At 50.9% G+C, this 21,784-nt stretch overlaps 1 protein-coding gene across 2 annotated transcripts in view; it reads right to left on the bottom strand.

Moving 5' to 3' along the window:
- C21H16orf95 (chromosome 21 C16orf95 homolog) overlaps nt 1–21,784 on the bottom strand; it is a 520,833-nt gene that overhangs the window by 125,498 nt on the left and 373,551 nt on the right. For both annotated transcript variants that reach the window (XR_015727990.1, XR_015727991.1), the window contains exon 13: nt 616–797. The gene's annotated coding sequence lies outside the window, so the exon portion shown is untranslated. The remainder of the gene's footprint in view (nt 1–615; nt 798–21,784) is intronic.

Here is a 21,784-nt window from a genome sequence, read left to right as displayed (position 1 = left end):
CATTCCCAGTGCTGGCCCTTTTCCCCACAGAGGCTTTCCTCATCCACTCATGAGTATTTACTCATCGCCTGCCATGTTTGAGACAATGTGGTCTTGATAAGTTTAGGAGGTCGCACGCTTCTCGACACAGGCTCTCCCTCTGGTTGGCCTGGCATAGCTGATACAGGTGTGATGCTCGGACTGCGGGTCGGAGCCTCTGGGCTGGGGTCCCAGCACCTGTGCATTTATGAAACTCCTGCAGAGACCACTGGCTCCTTGAGCTCAGGCACTCCATGAAATCCTCAGCCCACCAGCAAAATGTCTCATTTTGTGTCTGCTCATTTGATACTTGGGACCAAAACAAAGTCAATTAGAGATGACCCCTTAAGGTCAGGGACCACATTTCAGCACCTCTGATGGCATGTGGTTCCAGGAATATTTGTGATGGGGGCTCCACGTTTGAAATGTCCAGGGTTCTCAGCGTGAAGCTCTCGTTAGGAGAGAACCATCGGTTGCCTGGTTAACAAGCTAATGGAACCTCCCTCTAGAGAGGCTCGAACCCGAAACCCCCATGGATTTGGAAGGTGCAGGACGACGGCAGAGTCTGCGCACCGCGGAGTAAGAGACTGCACTTACCGAGTAGCTGCCTTGGCTCCGGGATGGGAACGTTCGCCACTGGGCTCCAGCCACTTCTGGACGCGCGTCAGAGCCTGGAAGATGGTTCACGTGAGCAAACGAAGCCAACCCAAGGAACGGGACCAGCCTCGGCATTCAGATGTTAATCCGATAAGCCCTGGGCGGTTGATCACCATGACGTTCTGGAAACAAGACACCTTAGATCATTACACAACAATGTCAGGCCAGAGGTGGTGCCCTGAACCCTCCCCAGTCCCTGGGTTCAAATCCCAGAGGCTGACGGTGGTTCTAGATTTTTTTTCTTTTTGGTGGCACATAGGGTCACCTCTACTTAAGGCCAGCGCCACCTTTAGCACGATGAAGGACACACTGCAAGTGGCCGGTGTCTATTTTTCAGCTGTCATTTCCAGCTCACCTTGCCGAGTTCGATCTTAAAGTGGGTAAGTAACAGCTACGGAACTCTGTCCAAGATTTTTTTTTCCCCGGACAGTAACTGTCCACAAACCAATCACGGTGAGCAAGTTAGGGGTGTGAACTGCAGAGCAACATACTTTTAAAAGACAAATTACACCCATCCCTGGGCACGTCCTGTGAAAACTGTGTGGTTAAGCAAACAGGCAACGAGAACGGCACTATCCCATCTCTTCGGCTGCAGGGTAACGGGCCGTATCGGCTGGCTTTGGAGGCATGCCTCGTGGTCACTTTGCATAAAAGCAAATCTTGTTTGCCTTCTTTGCCTTATCGTTTCTCTGCCAACTTCAAAAGCTCAAGCAAGCCCTCTCCCAGAAGGGTAAAATTTCCAGGGTGACAGATGCAAAGAGCAAAGCAACTTGAGGTCAAAGGCAAAAAGAAAACAGTCTCTCATCTGATTAATGGTTTGAATTTAATTAGTGGGAAAAAGCTCAAATCAGACAGTGTGTGACTTGGTCAGGCCCCAGGTCCCATCTTGCAAAATTGCAAAATGGCAAAAGGGTGAGTTGGCCCGGAAGGCTGACCTTTTCGAGATGCCTGCTGTTTTTGTGCAGTTCTGACCGGCAAGTTAAAGAGGAGTTTAAACAGGCAGGTTGGTGATGTTCCAAGCTCGTGGTGAAAGGGTGGTTTTAGGGTTGTAAATGCTGAGGTTTTTGAAAATGAAATAAAGTTTTGAAAATACGGCAGCGGCACGTTCTCACCCTCTAACCCTATCGCCCCATGAAATGGGAGGCGCTGACTTAGAGACCTTCTAGGGAGTCTGGATTTAGCATTCTTACAGCCATACAGGGGGCAGGGATGTGGCCTTCTCAGGATTAAAATTGGTTATTTGAAGCAGGCCTCATATTTGTTCATTCATTCATTCATTCATTCATTCATTCATTCATTCTACGAGCACCCACTGCTATGGGGGCAGCCACAGTAGGGCGGGCGCGGTGTTGGGTGTGAGTGATTCAGACAAACCCTCCCGAGAAGGCACCACAGGCCCAGGGAGCGCAGAGACTCAGCCAAGTTCACGTCCAAGTGTGCAGCTGTGTCTGGATGACCATCTCGCTTCCTGAAGCCCACCCCCACCCACTGGGTTTCCCCAATGGCACCCCGTCTAAGAAACCTGCACCCCTAGAACTGCAAAATGGGTGAACGGGTAATCATATTTAAGAAGAGTTGTATTTCAGAGGCATTTAGGACACTGTTTCGCCATGTGGAGGCACCTTAGAATTCCCTGGAGATATTTATTAAAAAACAAACAAACAAACCCAGGAAGGAAGGAGACACCCCCACCCTCTCACTAGATAGTTCCAGTCAGAGTCACTTGGAGGTGGTGCTTGTGCGCCGGTCCTCCTCGAGAGCTCCCTGGGAGCCTGGTGGCCACAATGGCACTCCTGACCTGGGGTACAGAGCTGATGGGTGGCTCAGCGAGCTGCAGCATGGGTTAGCTCTGGGCCAAAGACCAAGTCCCAGGCCTCTGGGCAGTGCCCTGGTGGGGAGCACAGTTCTGCTCTCAGGTCTACCAGTGGAGCCCTGGGTCCCCTGACACCCTACCTCTCTGTCCCCCTCCCAGTCCTGTCCTTTCCCATCTCCTGAACTGGCCTCCACTGTCCTCCACAACCCCCAAAGGCCCCTAGCATCTCCCTGCCTCCCCGAACATCTTTCAGACCTTCATGCTGACCTTTCCCCACCCCACCTAGGCTTCTCACTGACCACAAAGCCCCCCTCGTGCCCTCTGGTTTGGACTTCCATTTCCTGATTGTTTTAAACCCTAGGCCTTTATGAAATGGATGTCACAAAGGCACAACAGTTCCAGCTTGGGGATTCCATGTCTGAGGTTTGAAAAATAGAATATTCATCCTTTATCCCTGTGAATATTCAAATAGGGACCAACTCCTGTGCATTCTACATGTGATCCCATCATACGAACTTTCTACCCTTAATCACATCTTTAAACAAAAGGGCGTAGTATACTCTGGCTCAAAAAAGACCCTCATAAGTATTGGCTGAATGGATAGATGGATGAATAGATGGATGGACGGATGGATGGATGGATGGACAGATGTGTGGATGGATGGATGGATGAATAGAAGAATGGACGGGTGGATGGACGGACATGTAGATGGTTGGATAGGTGGATGGACAATGGATGGATAGTTGGATCAATGGTTGGATGGATGGGTGGATGGATGAATAGATGGATGGACAGATGGATGGATGGGTGGATGGATGGATGGACAATGCATGGATGGGTGGGTGGATGGATGGACAATGCATGGATGGGTGGATGGATGGTTAGATGGATGGGTGGATGGTTGGTTGGATGGATGGATGGATGGATGGATGGATGGATGGATGGTTGGATGGATGAACAGAAGAATGGACGGGTGGATGGACATGTAGATGGTTGGATAGGTGGATGGACAATGGATGGATAGTTGGATGGATGGTTGGATGGATGGGTGGATGATTGGATGGATGGGTGGATGGATAAATAGATGGATGGACAGATGGATGGATGGATGGATGGATGGATGGATGGATGGATGGATGGTTGGATGGATGGGTGGATGGTTGGATGGATGGATGGATGGATGGATGGATGGATGGATGGATTGCTGAGAGCCTCAATTCTGAGGGCACATAGATCTGGATTTGAATCCTGATCAAGCCACTTAATAACTGGTGACAGGTTTCGCAATGACTTTGAGCCTCTGGTAAGGAGGTTCAACTTTAGAGGGTGTTGGCGAAGATGAAATTAGAAAACCTTTTAAAGAACCCAGCAGAGTGCCTGGCCCAAAGAAAACAACTGATTTTCTAAGCTGAAAACAACAGCAAGGTAAAAGACCCCCTTTCCTGGCCCCATTTCTGGAGAGAACATCAGCTCTAAGGATTGAGAATAGCTTCAGAGTTCAGTATAAATATGGTTTAAATAATAATTTTTATACCAAAAGGATGGTATTTCATATACAATTCTACAACTTCGTTTCTTAATGATATATTTCACCCACACTATCTTATTCACAATATCTTGTCTACCACATTTTACAAAGATATGTCATTTTTATTTTTTTTTTTTTAAAGATTTTATTTATTTATTTGACAGAGATAGAGACAGCCAGCGAGAGAGGGAACACAAGCAGGGGGGTGGGAGAGGAAGAAGCAGGCTCATAGTGGAGGAGCCTGATGTGGGGCTTGATCCCATAACGCCGGGATCACGCCCTGAGCCGAAGGCAGACGCTTAACCGCTGTGCCACCCAGGCGCCCCAAGATATGTCATTTTTAGATGTTTTCATAATATTTCACCACATGAATATTCCACCACATGAATAGTCCAGTGGACTTTGGGCTGTTTCTAATGTCTTATAATTCTAGGTTTGATGACAATCCTTGAACACAAGTCTTCATATTCATTTTTTATGGGGGCAGACAATTACTGGGAGTGGAATTTCTAGGTAAAATTGATAAGGGATAAGATGATAATTTAATAAAAAGTGCCTAACGGGCTTTTCCAAAATGCATCCCATTCATGCTTAAGAGGACCTCCGTCCCAACATCCCAACTAACTTGGAATATTTTGGTTCTTTTCAATTTTGGACAATCTGGCAGACAAAAAAATTGAGTTTCCTTTTCAAACGTGTGCCTGTATTTTATTACTAATCGTGGTGGGCATATTTTACATGTAGATTGGCCATTTGTAAGCTGTGTTTGTGGAATGCTTATCTATGTCCTGCCCTTGGCTCGTTTTTCTCTTTCAGCTGTTTCGATTTTTCATCTTGATACAGAGATGCGCTTTTATCATGTGGATCTTAATCATGCGTCTGCCGTATGTATCGCAAATTCCTAGTGAACTACCTCTCAATCTTCCATTACAGATCTCTATAAAATAGAGTGTATATTACTCTTTTTTAACAGAGACCACTGAACATAATTTAACGTCCTGCTGATGACCCATAGTCTGGCTCATCCTCACGCTCTCCCAAAGTAGGACAATTGTTGTCCTCTCATTAACTGGCCTCGCTTTGCCATACTTCTGATTACTTTTCTATACTTTGTAATTTTGGTATTAAAAATTATATTCTCCCCCAATTTCCTAAATGTACTTTTCTCTCTTAGCTACTGCTGGGCCATCCACTGAGTCTGTTAGGATCATGCGTAAAGTAGGAGTCACTGGGTCGCGGATGAGAGCCTGTGCTCCTTCCTACGCAGTAACCGCAAGCCCTGTAGCAACATTCAAAATTCCGAGTCATTTTGTATTTTCTTGCTAATCTTGGTTGTTTTTCAGCTAGTTAAGAGTGCTTAACATTTGAAACCGCAGTTAGGTGAGGTGTCACTATATCCCAGAGGCCCTTAAACAGAAGTCGGTAACCATGTCCTCTTTCTCGTGGCTTGACCGACTGTCAGACCTCAGACTTCATTTAGCCCACCCTTGCCCTTCCCAGCCTTTGAAAGCCTTCAAAGGTGTCCCCAGCCAAGCGGTCCTCTAAGCCCTCTGAACAGTTCCCGTGGTGGACAGACCTTTCTTCGACCGGCTGTCAGCAATCATCAATATGTGGAACGAAATTCCGCCCCCTGGCCCCAGGTCTGCCTTCAGCTGGCCTAGCCCTGCATCTGACTTCTCCACGGGCAGAACGGTGATTGCTGTGTAGTCGGCATAGATCTCCCTTGGTGGGCCTGCGCCCCTCCCCAGAAAAAATACCCCCTTCCGCCCTAAGGGATAAACACTGGGCTTTCCAAGTCCCACCGGGAATGTGGGGCCAGCCTGGGAGTTCCACAGACTGAGCTGCTCTGAGCTCAATAAGGCACCAGACCCGAGGGGCGCCGAGCTCCGGGTGAGGTCATCGCTGTTCCAATCCCATTTAGCCTTCCCCAAACACTGCAAGAAACCTGCCCACCAGGCAAGTCGATATTAAATGTCAGCCTGAAAGGTTTCTAAATCAAGGACGGTTGGGTGTCTAAGCTGCTTAAATCTTGGCTGCTGCTTTGAATGCTGGCAATTGGCTCCCCTTTCCTTCAGAGAGCTTCTAGATTGTTTTGGCAACGTCTTTGACTGTGGCTCCAACGTCAACTCTTCTTGACCCCCCCAAAAGGAAAGAACTACGCACAAAGCAGGTATTTGTTTTTGTTCAACAATCTGGTCACTCAGAAATGAGAGCTCAGGCCTGTGTGCCCAGATGTTTCCCTTGAGGAGGGCCTGACTCCATCAACCACCCAGCACCAGTGGCCACCACGGGGATCCTGAGGCAAAAGGTCTGGCCCGTGTAATGTTCCGGCAGAGGACAGGCTTAGCTCAGCTTGACCCAGGCATACCGAGTCCCCACCCTGTGCAGGGCAGAGTGGGGCAGAGGAGGATGAAGAATACATCACTGGGGAACTCATGTGGTTGGCCAAACCCAATGACCACCCTCCCTATAGGTTAAGGAAGATTGCTGAATACCTACAGCCTTGGGCAAGAGTATGAACACCTGGAGCTTTCTTTCTCTGGCCTTGTGGTATTTTCTCATCTGTCAGTGAGTGTCTGGACCATGGAATCTTGAAAGCCCCCATCAAACCTAATGTTTTCAGAGTCAAGTGGGTTACTTGGTGGGGAATGGGCACCCACCCATGTCTGCTGCCTTCACTCGCCCGGTGCAAGGAGCCAGCACTGCCCGGGGTGGGGGGCGCCCCACCGGCCCTCACGAGGCTGTGTGGGCTGTTGCCAGCAGCAGCACCAGCATGGTCGTTGCCGTCACTATCGTCTGCCATCATCATCCTCACCTAGGTTTGGGGACGCTTAGATGTAGCTAACAAGATGGTTAGTGGTCCGTTTAGAGGTGACACCCTCTCTCACTCTGTGAACATAAAGATCATGCTCCATATTGACTATTTTGGCTTTCATCTTGACCCCACCCCTTTGCCTCAAATTCCTGTCCGTCTCCATTAGCCCATGGGGGCGCACACTGTATGAACGGTGTGGAAAGTGCTGCTAGAGAGAGAGGTCTCTTCCGTCATTGCATGGGGTGATTCTGTAAGCACCACGCAACACGTAAGTACTGAGACACAGTCCAGGGAGAGACCAGCAGACCCCGTTTGGACCACGTCCTGTCGTCTGTCTGTGCTGTGTCCCCTTTTGCAGAGTCGCCAGTGAATTTCCGGCACACTAGCGGGCAAGGGGAGAGTTTGAGTTTCTCTCTTTTCTAACCTAAATGACACATTGGGACAGAATTTTATGCAGAATGTTTTTCTTAATCTCTCTTCCACTGCTTGCTCATCTACACAAAGACCTTTCAGACCATCATGCAGAGTAAGAAAAGGGAGAAAGAAGAAATTTCACCATGTATGTGTATATCAAAACATCAAGTTATACACCTTAAATATATATACATTTTCTTCATCTTCTTTTTTAAAGATTTTATTTATTTATTTATTTTAGAGAGAGAGAGAGAGAGCACGCATCTGTGAGCCAGGAGGGGGTGGAGGGGGAAGGAGAGAGAACATGAAGCAGACTGTGAGCTGAGCACAGGGCCCGAAGGGGGGCTGGATCTCACAACCCTGAGATCATGACCCAAGCCGAAACCAAGAGTCAGAGATGCTCAGCCGGCGGAGCCACCCAGGTGCCCCAAATATATACACTTTCTATATGTCAGTGATATCTCAACAAAGCTGTTAGAGAGAGACAGAGATGGCGAAGAAAGACTAAAGCTCAGCGTACCAGGTTCGCCTTCCTTCAACGAAATACAGAATGAAAGTATTTTGAAAGAGCATTAAGAATATGTCCCCAGGGACGCGGAGTAAAATCAAAGTCTTGATCACTGTCTGCACTAGAGGTCCGCCAATTCTCAGGGTGACCATATAATTGGTTTTCTAAACTGGAGCCCATTTAAGAATGAAAGGAGACACTAAAACCAATTAGTAGAGGGCGCCTGGGTGGCTCGGTTACGCGACTGTCTTCAGCTCAGGTCATGATCCCAGGGTCCTGGGATCCCTCATCGGGCTCCCTGCTCAGCGGGGAGCCTGCTTCTTCCTCTGCCTGCTGCTCCCCCTGCCTGTGCTCCTTCTCTCTGTCAAATAAATCAAATCTTTAAAAAATAAAGTAAAATAAAACCAATTAGTAGACATTAATTAGTTAACAATTGCCTCAACTTAACTATCCTGGCCCAAAGGGACTTAGAGTCATCCCTCAGACATCAGGCCTTGAGCTGGGTGGGTCTATAACAAATTTTCACCAAAGGATAAATGCTAGAAATGAATGTGTTCACTATCGTCTACTGCCCTTTCTTGACGTCCATCTTTCATCTGTGATGATGTTCTTCCCACTTTTTTGTGTGTGTTAAAATGTTCTTTTCAAAATAAATTAATTGGTTACAGAGGTAGATGGTAGGGATTCGTCATTTCTGTTCATCTGTTTCCCTGTTTTTCAAGTATGTAATAGATACAATGAAAGTTGATAAGCCTAGGTCAAGCCACCTGATTAAAAAAGAAAAATCTCCTGGTCTCTGAAATCACCAAATCTGGAACCACTTATCTGGACCTCTCTAGCTGAGCAGGGAGAGGCTACCCCAGGGGTATTACCCACACCTACACCCTTCTGAGAACCACCCATTCCTCTAACCTCACTGCATCCTTTCCTACCTATTGTCTGTTCCTAGTGCTTTAACTTGGATCCCCTCCCCACAGACCATTCGAGAGGTTCATTCTCTGAGTCGGTAAGAGCAGTGCACCCCACCCCCCATCAGCCCATTCCCAGCCCACCCCCACTCCAAGCAGTGGCAGCTCCTCCATCATCACAGATACTGGAATTTGTCTCAGAACCATCTGGCCTGCATCACTATGCAAACGATGTCCCCACTGAGGGAGCCCATGGCCAGATTGCTATCTCAAGACCCCATGTTGGGCTGTTGTTATTTTTAAAGACAGCTCATTCAGCCACTGCAGGGAACTAATTTCTTTTCAACAAGGCCTGCAGCCCTGCCTCCCCAGCACCCATCCAGAAGTTAGGGAAGCCAGACAGAGATGGAGGAGGTGGGGGTGGGGAACTATGATTAGCACAATTTCTAGGATCAAAGTCCTTTCTGACCTGAAAGATCTCAGGCTGTTAGATTATAAATTGGGGTTTAATTAGAGCCTTGTCAATCAACTTTTATCCCTGCCTTGGTTCAGGGCAAATGGTTCTTACTTTGTCAACTCATTAATTAGGTCTTTTGGAGAACACAGCTCAGGTTTTTACGTCAAGCAGAGAAGCAGACGTGGGTGGCTGTCCACTCTTAGACACGTTTTTTTTTTTTTTCTTCCTTTTGGAGGGTGGAGATACTTTTCCTTTGCTTTAGAAATATACCCAGATATACAGAGGTTTGAAAGTCTTGAAGCATCTATGTCTTGTTAATTCTTGGGCAAAGATGAAGGCACAACTTACTCTAGAGGTCAAAGAGCCTGAGGTTTGTATTAACCACCTGACTCGGAGTTCTCTTCTATACTGATACCCTTGGGCAAGCTACTCAGCTTTAGTGAGTATCATTCCCCTCATCTCTGCTATGATAGTGTGAGGCAGCAACTCACAGAACTGTCCTTGTTATTCTTTCATTCAACTACGATTTATCAGTCACCTGCCATGTCACAGGCTCTGGGCTAGGTTCTGGGAGTCCCACTGCCAATAAAACAAAAGCCCTTGCAGAGTTTACATTCTGGGCAGGAAAGGGCAAAGGAAATACACACCAACAAACAATTAAATCTGTGATGTAATGCCCAGGAGAGGTAAGTGCCGTGAAGAAAAACTGAATAGAGTGTAAGGAAAAAATAAGAGGGTGGTGCTAATGACTTTGAGGAGTTAGCATGGTGCTTGGCACATAATAATGGTCAAATAAAGTTAGTGATGATGGTGGTGGTGTGGATGATGGCGGTGATGATGATGGTGGTGATGACGACGATGATGGGGATGACGACGATGATGGGGATGACGATGATGATGGTGGTGATGACGACGATGATGGGGATGACGATGATGGTGGGGATGACGACGATGATGGTGGTGATGACGACGATGATGGGGATGACGACGATGATGGGGATGATGATGATGATGGTGGTGATATCGGTGGTGATGATGGTGACAATGTGGTTCCTGAAACTCTCTGGTGCACCAGACGCCTTCCTTCATTTATTTCCATCCTTGGAAACAACTTCAATGATCCTAACTGAGGTGTATGGACGCCATAACTGTGCCCACTTTTTCTTTTCTCAAGTTCAACTCTTCCCTTAAGTTTGGCTAAAGGCTTTGGAATAAGCATTCAGTTAGACCTTTATTACAAAGCAACACACATGTACAGCCCAAGAAAGCATCCAAACTGCAAAAGAAAGGGGTTCCTTGTGTTTTGCTACTTGGCAACGAGCTCGTCTTAAATCAGAACAAGACTGATTCTGCATAGATAGGAACTCTTGGAACCAGGTCTCCTTGCTGCCCCGAGCTGCACATGGCTGAGTGCCCCTCAGCCACACCTGTGCCTTTTATTAAATTCTGGGAAGAAAACCCTTGGACCAAGCTGTTCCATTACTAATTCAGCACTGCAAAGCAAAACAGCACTGAGCAATGAACTTCCCTTGGCCCTCTAGCCCTTATGATAAGTGACCAGCCGTTGGCAAAACAAAAACAATGGTCATTTCCCCACGACCCAGGGACAGTGGCAGAACAGCCCCATTCCAACCGCATTTCTGGCTACCTCCCAAATGGAGGCCCTCATGTTCATCCAGTTTTGGATAAAATCCACGCATTTGCCATTGAGGCCGGAACCAGGCCAAGTTGGAGAATGAATCGTTTTCCGATTTCTCTTCCCGTCTCCATGAGCAAAGCAGGGCAGGGGATAAAAGGAGATGAAAAGCCCCACTTGGGGGCCCACGCGCTGTGCTGGCGCTCATCCACACACCTTAGCAGTGAAAGATTTTGTCCCTTAAGGGTCAGGCCATTCAAACTAATATTCTACTACCAGGAGGATAAAAATAAAGTTTCATGACTTGAGGACTTTTCATTGCAGTGAAAACATTTCTAACTTAAGAAAAGAAGGAATTCATGGATTGTTCTGGGATAGCCCATGGGCTTAAAAGGAGTTTTAGAACGAAGTCCCAGAGCCTGGGGAACCCGGATAGCCTGAGGGCCCAGTGGGCGGCCTGTCCTCTGACGCCACGGTCACAATGAGTCAGCACCAACTGCTTCTAGCCTGTGCATCAGTCAACACTGACCCGAAATCCAGGGAGGGCAGAGCTCCTCAGGCCGGCCCCACTTGCGTGGCTGACGTGTCCCCTTGTAGCCGTGGGGGAGGTATGAGTCCGTGCAGGCTTCTGTACCGAAATGTCACAGAGTGGCACAGACAGTTATTTTCTCACAGTTCTGAGACCTCAAATCCAAGATCCGTGCTGGCGCGGTCCTTCCTGGCAAGGCCTCTCTCTTTGCCCTGTAGATGGGCCGCCTTCTCACAGGGCTTCACACGGCTTTTCCTCTGAGTATATGCTCAGAGACAGAGAGAGCCCTCGGGCGTCTCTTCCTCTTCTGCTAGGACACTAACTTCATCAGGAGGGGCCCCACCTTTATGACCTCATTTAACCCTGACCACCTCCTTTAAGGCCCCTCTCAAAATAACCACCACACCGTGGGCTGGAGCTTCAGCATCTGTGGGGAGGGGCGGGTAACGATTCAACACCCAGGAGGGCAATCGGCGCTTTGAGTGAGAGTCATTTGGGGTGTGGAGGTGGACACATAGTGACATCCCCCAGCAGGATCCACTGATGTCACCTGGCACAGACAGTGGGATAAACATGACCTGGTACCATCCTCTAGGACTTGCTCTGGGAACAGAATGTCCTGCACGTGATTGCCATGCAAACAAATGGGAGCCACAGAGCCGAGGGGCGGACGTGTAGAGAGGAGGGCTCGCTGCGCGGGCAGGAGGGCGTGAGGAGGGCTCAGAGTGGGGGCATCAGGCTGAGCATGAGCGACGCCACGGACAGTGAGTCTGGTCCACCCCCCCAGACCTTCGGGGCATGCCATCTGCCTGCTGTTGTAGGCATGGACCCCACGTGGGTGTAACCAGGACACAGCACCCCCATTGTGGACAGGCTGACAACCTTGCTTTTGCAAATGCCAGCTTTCCTGGTGCCCAGGCACCCGTACCCCTGCTGTCCACCAGCTGGAAATGGCTCTCTCTCTCTCTCCAGTTAATATTTATGGGTTCCATGTCCCATTCCGCAGTGTGATGCCGCAGAAAGACACAGACTCCGGGACCCGGGGAGAGCCACTTACAAGCCGGGCGACTCTGGGTGAGTGGCCTCACCTCTCAGAGGGCCTCTGTTATCATTTCCACGGTGAGTACGGCGGGGTGCACCCTTCCTGACCCACTGGCCCAGAGTGGGATCGCAGCCGATCATGAAGAGACGCCTCTGCCCCCAAGAGCTCTCGGCTACAGCTCGTTCAGTTACTCACGTGTTTATCACTACTTTCCTCTCAGGACCGTGGACGTTAGTTATTTGCTAAAGTGCTGTCATTCAACATCTTGTCCATCCACGGGACTATTTTAAAAGGTGACATAATCAATCGTATTGTTCAAGGCTCTTTGGAGATACCAGATGAGAGGACTGGCTTAACTTGCTGCATTTTAACCAGGGCGACCACTGTTTGGTGAAGTGATAAGTTCTTAACGTTTATTATCTTACATCAATTACAAGAGTAGTGCACTATTTATGTTAGAAAATTTGGAAAATGCAGAACAAATATGGAGAAAATAAGAACTACCAGTAGTGTCACCGCTAAGGCATGACCACTGAACATTTTGATACATGTTTTAATTACATGGGAGCCTCGTCCTCTGCACACACAAGCACACATCCGCAGCACAGCACACGCGGCTCACGGCCACCGAGGGGGAGGCTGGGTCTTCAGGTTCCGCGCGGGACAGGGAAATTCAGGTCAACGGCTGCATGCCTTTCCCTACCTTGGCTGATTATCCATAACTTACGATCAAATCCCCTCATTTCAAGCACTGACATTGCTCCCATATTTACCCTCTTAAAACTGTAGTGATAAACCACCCACGTTCTTGCACAAACTTCTGTGTGCGTCTCAGACGGTTTTCGGGCTCAGCCCCTAGAAGCAGAATTACTGGATCCAGGAGACAGGGATTGAAGTCTCTGGGTCCAGGTTGCCGTCAGCGAGTCCTAGGAATTCCTGGTCTGGGTGGGATGGCTCCACGTGCCCCGGGTCTTGCCATCTCTGAGGTGGCTGCTGCAGATGGCCCAGGGTGGCGGGCTCCAGCGCATGCTGGCCCACCGCAGGCCCCGGGGCCGCCTGCCCTTCCTTTCCGCCCACACTCCCCTCGGCCGGAACCCACCTCCCCTGGTACCTCAAAGCTATGGGGGTGGTGCTGGGGTGCCCTAGGACAAGAGGGGTCACAGGTATTGCATATGGGTGAACCAGCCAGCCTTCCGCATAAAATATCATGGAGCTTTCAGTGAGGACAGCCAGGAAGCGGCAGAGCTGGAATGCAAACGCGGTGGTCTGGCCACCGTCCATGCATCCACTGCAGATCGCAGTCCAGGGTCCAGCGCCGGGCGCTCAGCAAAGAGAGACACAGCAGAAATACAGGACCAGGGAGGAAAACAAAGACTGAGCTATAGATGAGAAAACCTAACAGTGCGACTGTGGAGAACAATCTAGAAGGAAAGGGGGCGGGGTTGAAGGAGAGGGGGAGCCGTCGGGCGGCTGTGAGAGCATGCCCTTGCTGTGGGCAGCGTCACCGGCTGTGGGGCTGGAAGCAGACCGCGGCAGCCTGAGGGTGGGAGTCAGGAAGCCAGCGGGGAGACAAGGGCAACAATGCAGGGGCGGGAGGGTGCAGGTTTGGTCCACGGTAGCAGCCACCCAGGCAGGAGCGCATCCCTGGGCCACGGGATTTGCTCACCAACCGGGTGTGGGCTGGGGGGGGGGCAGCGTGGGCTCCAGAGGCCGCCACCACCTATAGGAGTGCAGGGAGAGCAGACATTGTGGGGGGGGGGGTCAAGAGTTCAGGCTTCAACATGAGGAATCTCCCAATCCGAGAATCTGAAGGAGTATCGGACAACGCAGATAGAGGGCAGCGTGTGGTGCCTGGCACCTAGAAAATACTCAGAAATATGAACTATGTGACTGGCTCTGGAATACCTCGCGGTGGGCAGGGCTCTGCACCACGCAGCCCGCTCAGCGCTATCTTTTTATCGTGGCCGCCTCTGCACTGATCTCCCCGTGAAAGGTCCAGGAAATATGAGCTGTGGCTCGATGCGGGCCATCCCAGGCAGTCAGGGAAGATCAATGCCCTGTTTGAAGGGGGAGCTCCTGGGGTTCACACTGCCCTCGCACTCTGAAACCTGATCATTACCGTGTCTTTATGAAGATAGAATCCTTGACAGGTGATTATTTTTGCTGTCCCACTTCATATCAAACATGCTGAAGATTAGTCACTTGTTAAGGGCCTGCTGTTGACAGGGAAGGGTGGAAGGGGCGGGCAGGGGTTCCCGCTGCTCTCTCCGGGAGCTGCTTACGCTCCACAGTGAGTTCCTTCACCCCGGAGCCCGGGCCACGGACAGCGGGGAGCGGGGGGCCCGGGGCTCTCTGGAATGCCCGAAAACACTCTGCAGTAGTCTGTGGGCTTGACAGGCTCCCACTGACCATTCAGGTCTCAACTGAAATGTCACTTCTTCCAGGAAGCCTCCCTGCCCGGGGCCAGATGAGGCATCATACCGGCTCCTCTTCCTCCAACACTCTCTATTCTTCCACCATTTTTATTAACCATCTGTTTGTCTTGTTCAGCACCCGTCTCTCACAGGATGTGAGCTTCCGGAGGAAGGTCTGTGTCTCTTGATTTCACTAACCGCCCCCCACCCCCTGCAGAGGCTAACACATCGTAGGGATTGATCAGGACTTATTGATCGGCTGTTGACACAGTCTGTGCAGAACGGAGTGGGAAAAGCAAAATGCAAGTGCAGTCATCACTCTGGGCCTTTTCAACGTAAGAGATGAAAAACAAAACTAAACCAAACCCTAGAGGACGGGCATTCACCAATAACCTAAAACCACTGGTTCCAGGCTGCGGCTATGGGTGTTAGAATAACAAGGAGACAAAATTATTTTAAGGGGTCTGTGAATTCATGTTGGGGCAACTATTCGCTTTATTTAAATTTATGTTTTTTATTATGAAAATTTCCATAGTAGGTAGGCAAATGGTGTGATGAGCACACCTGCCAGCTCCACCCCACCGTGTACGGCATTTCCTACATACTTACATGGACACCTCGAAAAATACGCAGATGTCTTCTTGTAATACAGAAAATACTCTGTCCTGCCCAGATGAACTGGACTATGATTTTCTGAACTGCGTGTTATAGCAATGATGGCTTTTCTAACTAAGAAGTGCTACCGATTCACAAAGGGCTTTTGTGCCAGGGGTGTACTTCCTTCATTCACAGATGGTAAAAGTACAGCGGCCATCCAGAGGGGTCTGCGACATTTTTTGACGTCATTTGTAAAAAGGACAGGAAACTGGCCTAAAACCTCCTCTCTCTCCTGGGACACTGTGGGTGCAAAGAGAAGCCATCAGAGAGGCTTGATGCCCCCCTCCCCCCATCACAGAGCCATCCCAGGAGAGAAACGGGAGCTAGATGGGAGGAGACAGGAAGGTGGCTGTTCAGGACGAGAACGGTCCAGCGTTGACTCTGGTTTCCAGACTGTGTGGAAAGTTGGGTCTGGGTGTCCAGTACGTGGGATCTTTAACAGATAACAGAGTTCTCGTCCATCTGCTACGTGCTAACGGCGCCACATTGCTGGACTCCCTTCATCCAGGCTCCCGTTCAGTCATCAGCAAAATGAGTATAGGAATTCCAGCCTCCCACCCCCTCTGCTCGGGGTTAAAGACCCAGTGGAGTTTGCTGTGCACATTTTAAAGGGCGCGCCTATGCTCTACCCCCATTGGGCCTTTGTAAAGAAAGAGTCCCTTGGTCGTCCGGTGTCTTGGGGCTTCTGCGAGCATCCTCCCCTACCCCATTCCACCAGTGTCTGGGGGGCAGCTGCCCCACCCCAGGCCGGAGCATCTGACCCACTGCAAGAGGCCCAATCCATCAGCGGCTTTGTCCACAACGTGCCAAACACTGCGGCAGCCGACACTTCTCACCAAGAAGACCAAATGGCCTTGGGACGGTTGGAGCCAAACCCTGCCCCCAGCACGCAGCCCAGACCCCAACGACTGCTAACCTCCCATGGCAGCTGCCTGGTCCCCGTGCAGCTGGCTCCCACCCCAGCTTCTCTCTCATTCGAGAACCTCCTGGGGAAGTTTTAAAAAGGACCCACACCCAGGCCCCATCCTGGAGATGCTGGGATGGGATCTCTGGCACTGGGGCCGGGCAGCGGGACCTGCTGGGAGCTCCCAGTCATTCTAACATGTGGCCAGGGTTGAGAACTAGCAGGCTAATCGATTGCTCAGGGTGACCAACATGCCTGTTCAAATCGGGGAAAAATGAGTCAACCAAATCTGCCGTTTGATAAAATCATGCTCTAACCAAAAAAATAATAAAAAGTTTATCCAGAGGGAGATTGACCCACAAAGGTCAAACAAACGACCACTGGCCTCCAACTGTCAATGGAAGAGATTCCAGTGGATGAGTCACCGTGAGAACCCGGCTGGCTCTCGTCCGCGTCGAGCTCCCCCAGGCGAGCCACGCCTGCTCTGCAAGCACGTGCACGTCCATCAGCGGGCGGCGGGGATTCATGCAGGAGCGCAGTCCAGCGCGGCCAACTCCAACGACAGAGCTCCGTGGTTGCCCCAGATGGAGCTCGACACGTCGTGTGGAGCCAGCAAAGCAATTTGCAGAATGAAAGTACAACAGGAAACCATTTACATGCAGCATAAGAACACGCAGAACAGCCTTCATAGCGTGTTCGGGAGAAATCCACGTGTGGCACGGAAATGACAGACGTCAGCATCAAGGTGGTGGTCAAGTCTAGACAAGGAAGCCCAGGTGATGGGATGGGGAGAGGCATATGGAAAATCTCCAAGCAACCCTCACGTTTTCTTTCATAAAAACAATATCCAAACACAGGGGAAATAGCGTGGTTAAGTCTGGGTGGCACACACGGTCACTGGTTACGTTATTCTCTGTGCTCATCTGCAAGCTCGAAGTATTTCAGATTTTTAAAAGACCACACAACATTTCTTGCTTCCTGAGCTGGACTTTACAGTCTAGATCTTTCCGGTTTTAGATCTAAATGAGGGTTTTACATTCTCTGTGAATATCAACCCTTTGGGTCCTTCATTCCAACTTAGTACGATTAATTTAGCTCCTAAACATTTATAACGGGCACCTGCTAAATGCCAGGTCCTAAGTTGTGGGTTTTTAGAGATGCTTTGGACATAACCGTCTACTGTCTTTTGAATTATTCCTTCCTCACGCGTCTCATGAGAACTGTTTCTGATCTTCGTGAATTCTAGTTTGATGAAATGGTTTGTCTTCAGCCGAGTAGATCCAGACAAGTGGTGAGTAGGTTTGTTACACAACAGCGGGCTTGTGGTTAACACCACTGTATTGTGCACTTAAAAGTGAATAAAACAGTAGATTTTATGGTACGTGTTTTTTTGCCACAGTAAAAAGGACTAGTTGAGTAGGACAGGGCTAAGAACAGAGCCTCGTGGCAAGCCACTAGAGACTCCTCTCCACGGAACTTTGCTGTCCTCTTCGACTTTGTGCAAAAGCTTGGTTGAGCGGAGATTTTCCCACATCTGTTGTGAAGTGTCCCGTGTGACAGTGTCACGGAAGAGGGGGAAGCCTAGGCCAGCCTTCCTCCGGGGAAAGGTTTCCCTCCTTGCTTTTCACCTGGTCACCTGGTCCAGGTCCACACCCGGGCTCTGAGACCCCACGCTGGGTGCTCACGACCCCACTGATGCCGCGACAGCCCACGGCAGCAGGTGCCTCCTTAGTTAGCGCCCCCCCCATTCTTCTGCGATTTTATCCCTTCTCACTCATCTCTTCCTGTTTATCTTTTCTGCTCCATCAATATTTAGTTTCTAAATATTTAGTTGCTTGCTTGCTTGCTTTCTTTCCTTTTTTAGTTCATTGATTTCTTTTTTTTAAATAATTTTTTATTATATTATGTTAGTCACCATACAGTACATCCCCAGTTTTCTAAGTTGCTGTTCTTGTCCTGTTTAGCCAGAACACTTCATCCCAACGAATCACTTGTAAATTCATTCATTCAGCACAGAGGTTCACAGCCCTGCTGCGAATAGAATCATCTGGGAACCTCTAAAAGACACCCTGGCTCTAGCGCAGACCACTCAAGTCTGAATCTCCAGGGCGGGGTCCAGGACTGGATATTTGTCTCAAGCTTCCCCATGAGATTACAGTGCAGCCAGGACTGAGAAGTGTGGATTTCATAGATATTAACTAAATCCCTCTGTGCGCCAAGATGGGACTGTCGAGGTGGGTAACAAAGAGGCCTTCCTGGAAGAGGTGGCAGGCTGCATTTCCCAGAGCACAACAGCAGCTCCTACCCACCCACAAACTCCTCTGGGAAGGGACAGCCACATTGCTCCTTGTGTGCTCGTGTCTACCTCTCCCCACCTGGAACGTGGGCAGGCCCTAAGACTGCATCAGCTGACAGAGTGACAGAGATGGGACTCTGCCTACCCCCACCCTCACCTGGGCTCTGCTTCCTCACGGCAGCTTCTGTCTACACATTTCCTGCAGGCACCGGTCTTATTGCATCCCGCCATTTTTGACAAGTCGTGTTTTTTCATTTTCAGTTAGGTCACTGTATTTTTAAAAAAAGTCTCTTGAGACTTCTTGGACCCACAGGTGATTCAGAAAAGGTATGTCTAGGAGGACTCCCTGAGGAGTCCAGCTGCCATGAGGGGGGGAGCTGTGGACCAGCTGGCAGCCAAGCTGAGCCCCGGACGGCCCCCACTCAGCCCTGTGACTGAGCCCTGGACGGCCCCCACTGAGCTATGTGTCCCCCCAACCCCACCACGTGCCCCAGGAGAGCTACAGGCTCATCATGTGTGTCTGTAGGGGCTGGAGAACCCAGCCGGTTTCATTGGTGGGTTTGGGCTCAGGGCGAGGTTGGGGTCAGCTTAGGTCTAGGAGGTTGGGGTCAGCTTAGGTCTAGAAGGTTGGGGTCAGCTTAGGTCTAGAAGGTTGGGGTCAGCTTAGGTCTAGGAGGTTGGGGTCAGCTTAGGTCTAGGAGGTTGGGGTCAGCTTAGGTCTAGGAGGTTGGGGTCGGCTTAGGTCTAGGAGGTTGGGGTCAGCTTAGGTCTAGGAGGTTGGGGTCAGCTTAGGTCTAGAAGGTGTCGAGACATGGCTTTTAAAGGTCCCTTCTCCCATTTATCCTTGAAGCTTTCGCATATGATTCGGCGACAGTCCAGGGATGACAATCTCCCTTCCAAGTCGTCGCACTGTAAGCTGCTGCCCAGCCAGGCCCCAGCAATGGGGGTGGCACATCAGACCTTCACCCGCACCATCTGTAGGCCTCTGGCCACATCCACGGTCGCAGCCGGCTGTTCTCGGAGAAGCTCTGCAGCAACAGTGAAACACAGACACGCCTGACTCAGGACGTGGGGGCCACGCCTGCCGCAAAGCTGCTCTCGGTACCCACGCTGCCTCCGTTCCCATGCGCCAGAGCAGAGACCAGGTTTTCTTGGGCGACCCCCCCTCTGCCCTGAATGGAAGGATGGGTTTGACCCCACCCCAGATCTGAGGTGCCCTTACAACTCAGGTCTGGCCTCTGAGGGTATCACCACCGCTGCCAGAGTGATTGGTTCACAACACGTGGCCCGACGTGGCCGATCAGTGCCACAGACTCCGATCCAGCCCCTGTGCAGAGCTTCACACAGCTAGGGCATCACCTCGCTGCTTCCGGGGACCACCAGCAAAAGAATGACGCCCAAAACACCTAGGCAGAGATGAAGAGAACCTGGGCCCTGAAGACACAGCGTGAGGCCACAGGATGGAAGTGCGTCTACGGCAGGACCGCCCGGGGCGTTCCGAGTCCACACCTGGTCATCTCGCCTTAAACCAGGCACGAGTTTGGTTTCTACCCCTTGCAGCTGTAAGAATCTTGAGGAGACCCCCCATGTGGGCAGTGCTCACTGGCTGGTCCTCGTTCCCCGGGGGCGGTCCTGGCGCTGCCGTGGCTCTCCTGTGGTTACTAGCTGCGCCCCCTTTACCTCCCAGTGGATGACAGACCACACGGTCACTCTTCTAGTGATCTGTCACTGGGTAACAGACCACCTCTGAACGTGGTGGCCGAGCCCAGCCACCGTCTCATCTGCACACCGCTCTGCAAGCAGGGCTGGGGGCTCAGCTGGGAGCTCTTCTGCTCTCTTGAGGGGCTCATTTGTGGGGCGACATGCGGCTGGCAGCCAGCAGGCTGAGCTCGACCCGGACGCTGGGATGACTGTACCTCCCCACTGCGTGGCCCCTACAGGTGTTTAGACCTCCTATGTGCCTGCTTCAGCTCCTGGCAGCGCAAAGGACAGGCTGCCGGGGTCTCTTACAGCATAGGCCTGCAATGGCCACAGCCTCCTTTCCACCTTTTTTCAGTGGAAGTGGCCACAGTCCCAGGTCTGAGGAGAGGCGACTGACAGGGCTGTGAGTTCCCAAAGGTGGGGCTCAGCCCCCCGAGTACAGACAAGATGACCCCAACCACCTGCTGTCTGGAGCCCAAACAAGAGCCTCGGTTGCCTCATGCCAGCGCTGTGAGCTCAGTGTGGGGGGAGAGGACACACGACTTCCCACCTGCCACTGCTCCGACGTCAACACAATAAATTCGGGGACCCCTACTCAAAGTGCTAGCCCTAGGAACATCCTCATCGACTGCAGACCTGTTAGAAATGAGACCCCCAGACCCGGCGAACCCGAATCGGCCTTGTAACAAGACCCTCAGGGGACGCGAATGCACCCTAAGGCAGGAGACACACCGAGTCAGAGTCCACACTGTCTTGGAGAACTCACAGCCGGGACTGCACAGAAACCACAGCGTCAAGGCAAAAGCCAGGCCCCTGTACAAGCCACATAAGATGCACCCTGACATCAGGCTCAACGTATCTGCCCCCAGACCCGACCCCAGGTGCAAGGCTTCCGCTCACGCCCTGCAGGGCACAGGGGCAGCTCAGTCTAGAACAAGTCCCTGCTGGCACGCCCTGACCTGCTCTTCCATCCTCCCTTCTGTAAAGACAGAGAAGGGGTGACTCTGCAGCCCTCCGGGCCCTTCCAACCCTAAGATTCTGAGAATCCAGGAAATCCCAGTTAAGATCCGTGGCCTTGGATGCTGGCAAAAGACAGAGAGTGGGATCCGGAAGACCCCGCCATTGTGAGCTCAGAGTCTAGACGCTGACAGGCAGCCACCGAGGCAGGAAGAGGTGAAAGTCCCCTTTCTCAGCAGTGGCCTTCCAGGAAGCAATAACCAGGCAGGGCTCAGCAAGGCCCGCCAGGGCTGCAATCTGGTTACCCCGGGGCACGTCCAGTGTGCAGTTATTGTCTTCTGGTGGCCGTGTGCGTCCAGATACTCACACACCCAACCTAGTGCTTCCTCCGCGATAACGGCAGCAGCGGGCGCCGCCCCCTGTCGTCCTGCACAAACAGGTGATGTTTATTTACCGCGTGTAAGAGACGGCCCTCTGGCCAGCCAGTGCCAGCTAGAGCAGCGGGGTCTGATAAAGGCGGCTTATCACAA

The sequence above is a fragment of the Ursus americanus genome, chromosome 21, assembly GCF_024610735.1.
Source record: "Ursus americanus isolate L20-20 chromosome 21, mUrsAme1.1.p, whole genome shotgun sequence".
Taxonomy (NCBI): Eukaryota; Metazoa; Chordata; class Mammalia; order Carnivora; family Ursidae; genus Ursus; species Ursus americanus.
Note: the sequence above shows the minus strand (reverse complement) of the source record. Positions and strands in the feature narration are given on the sequence as shown.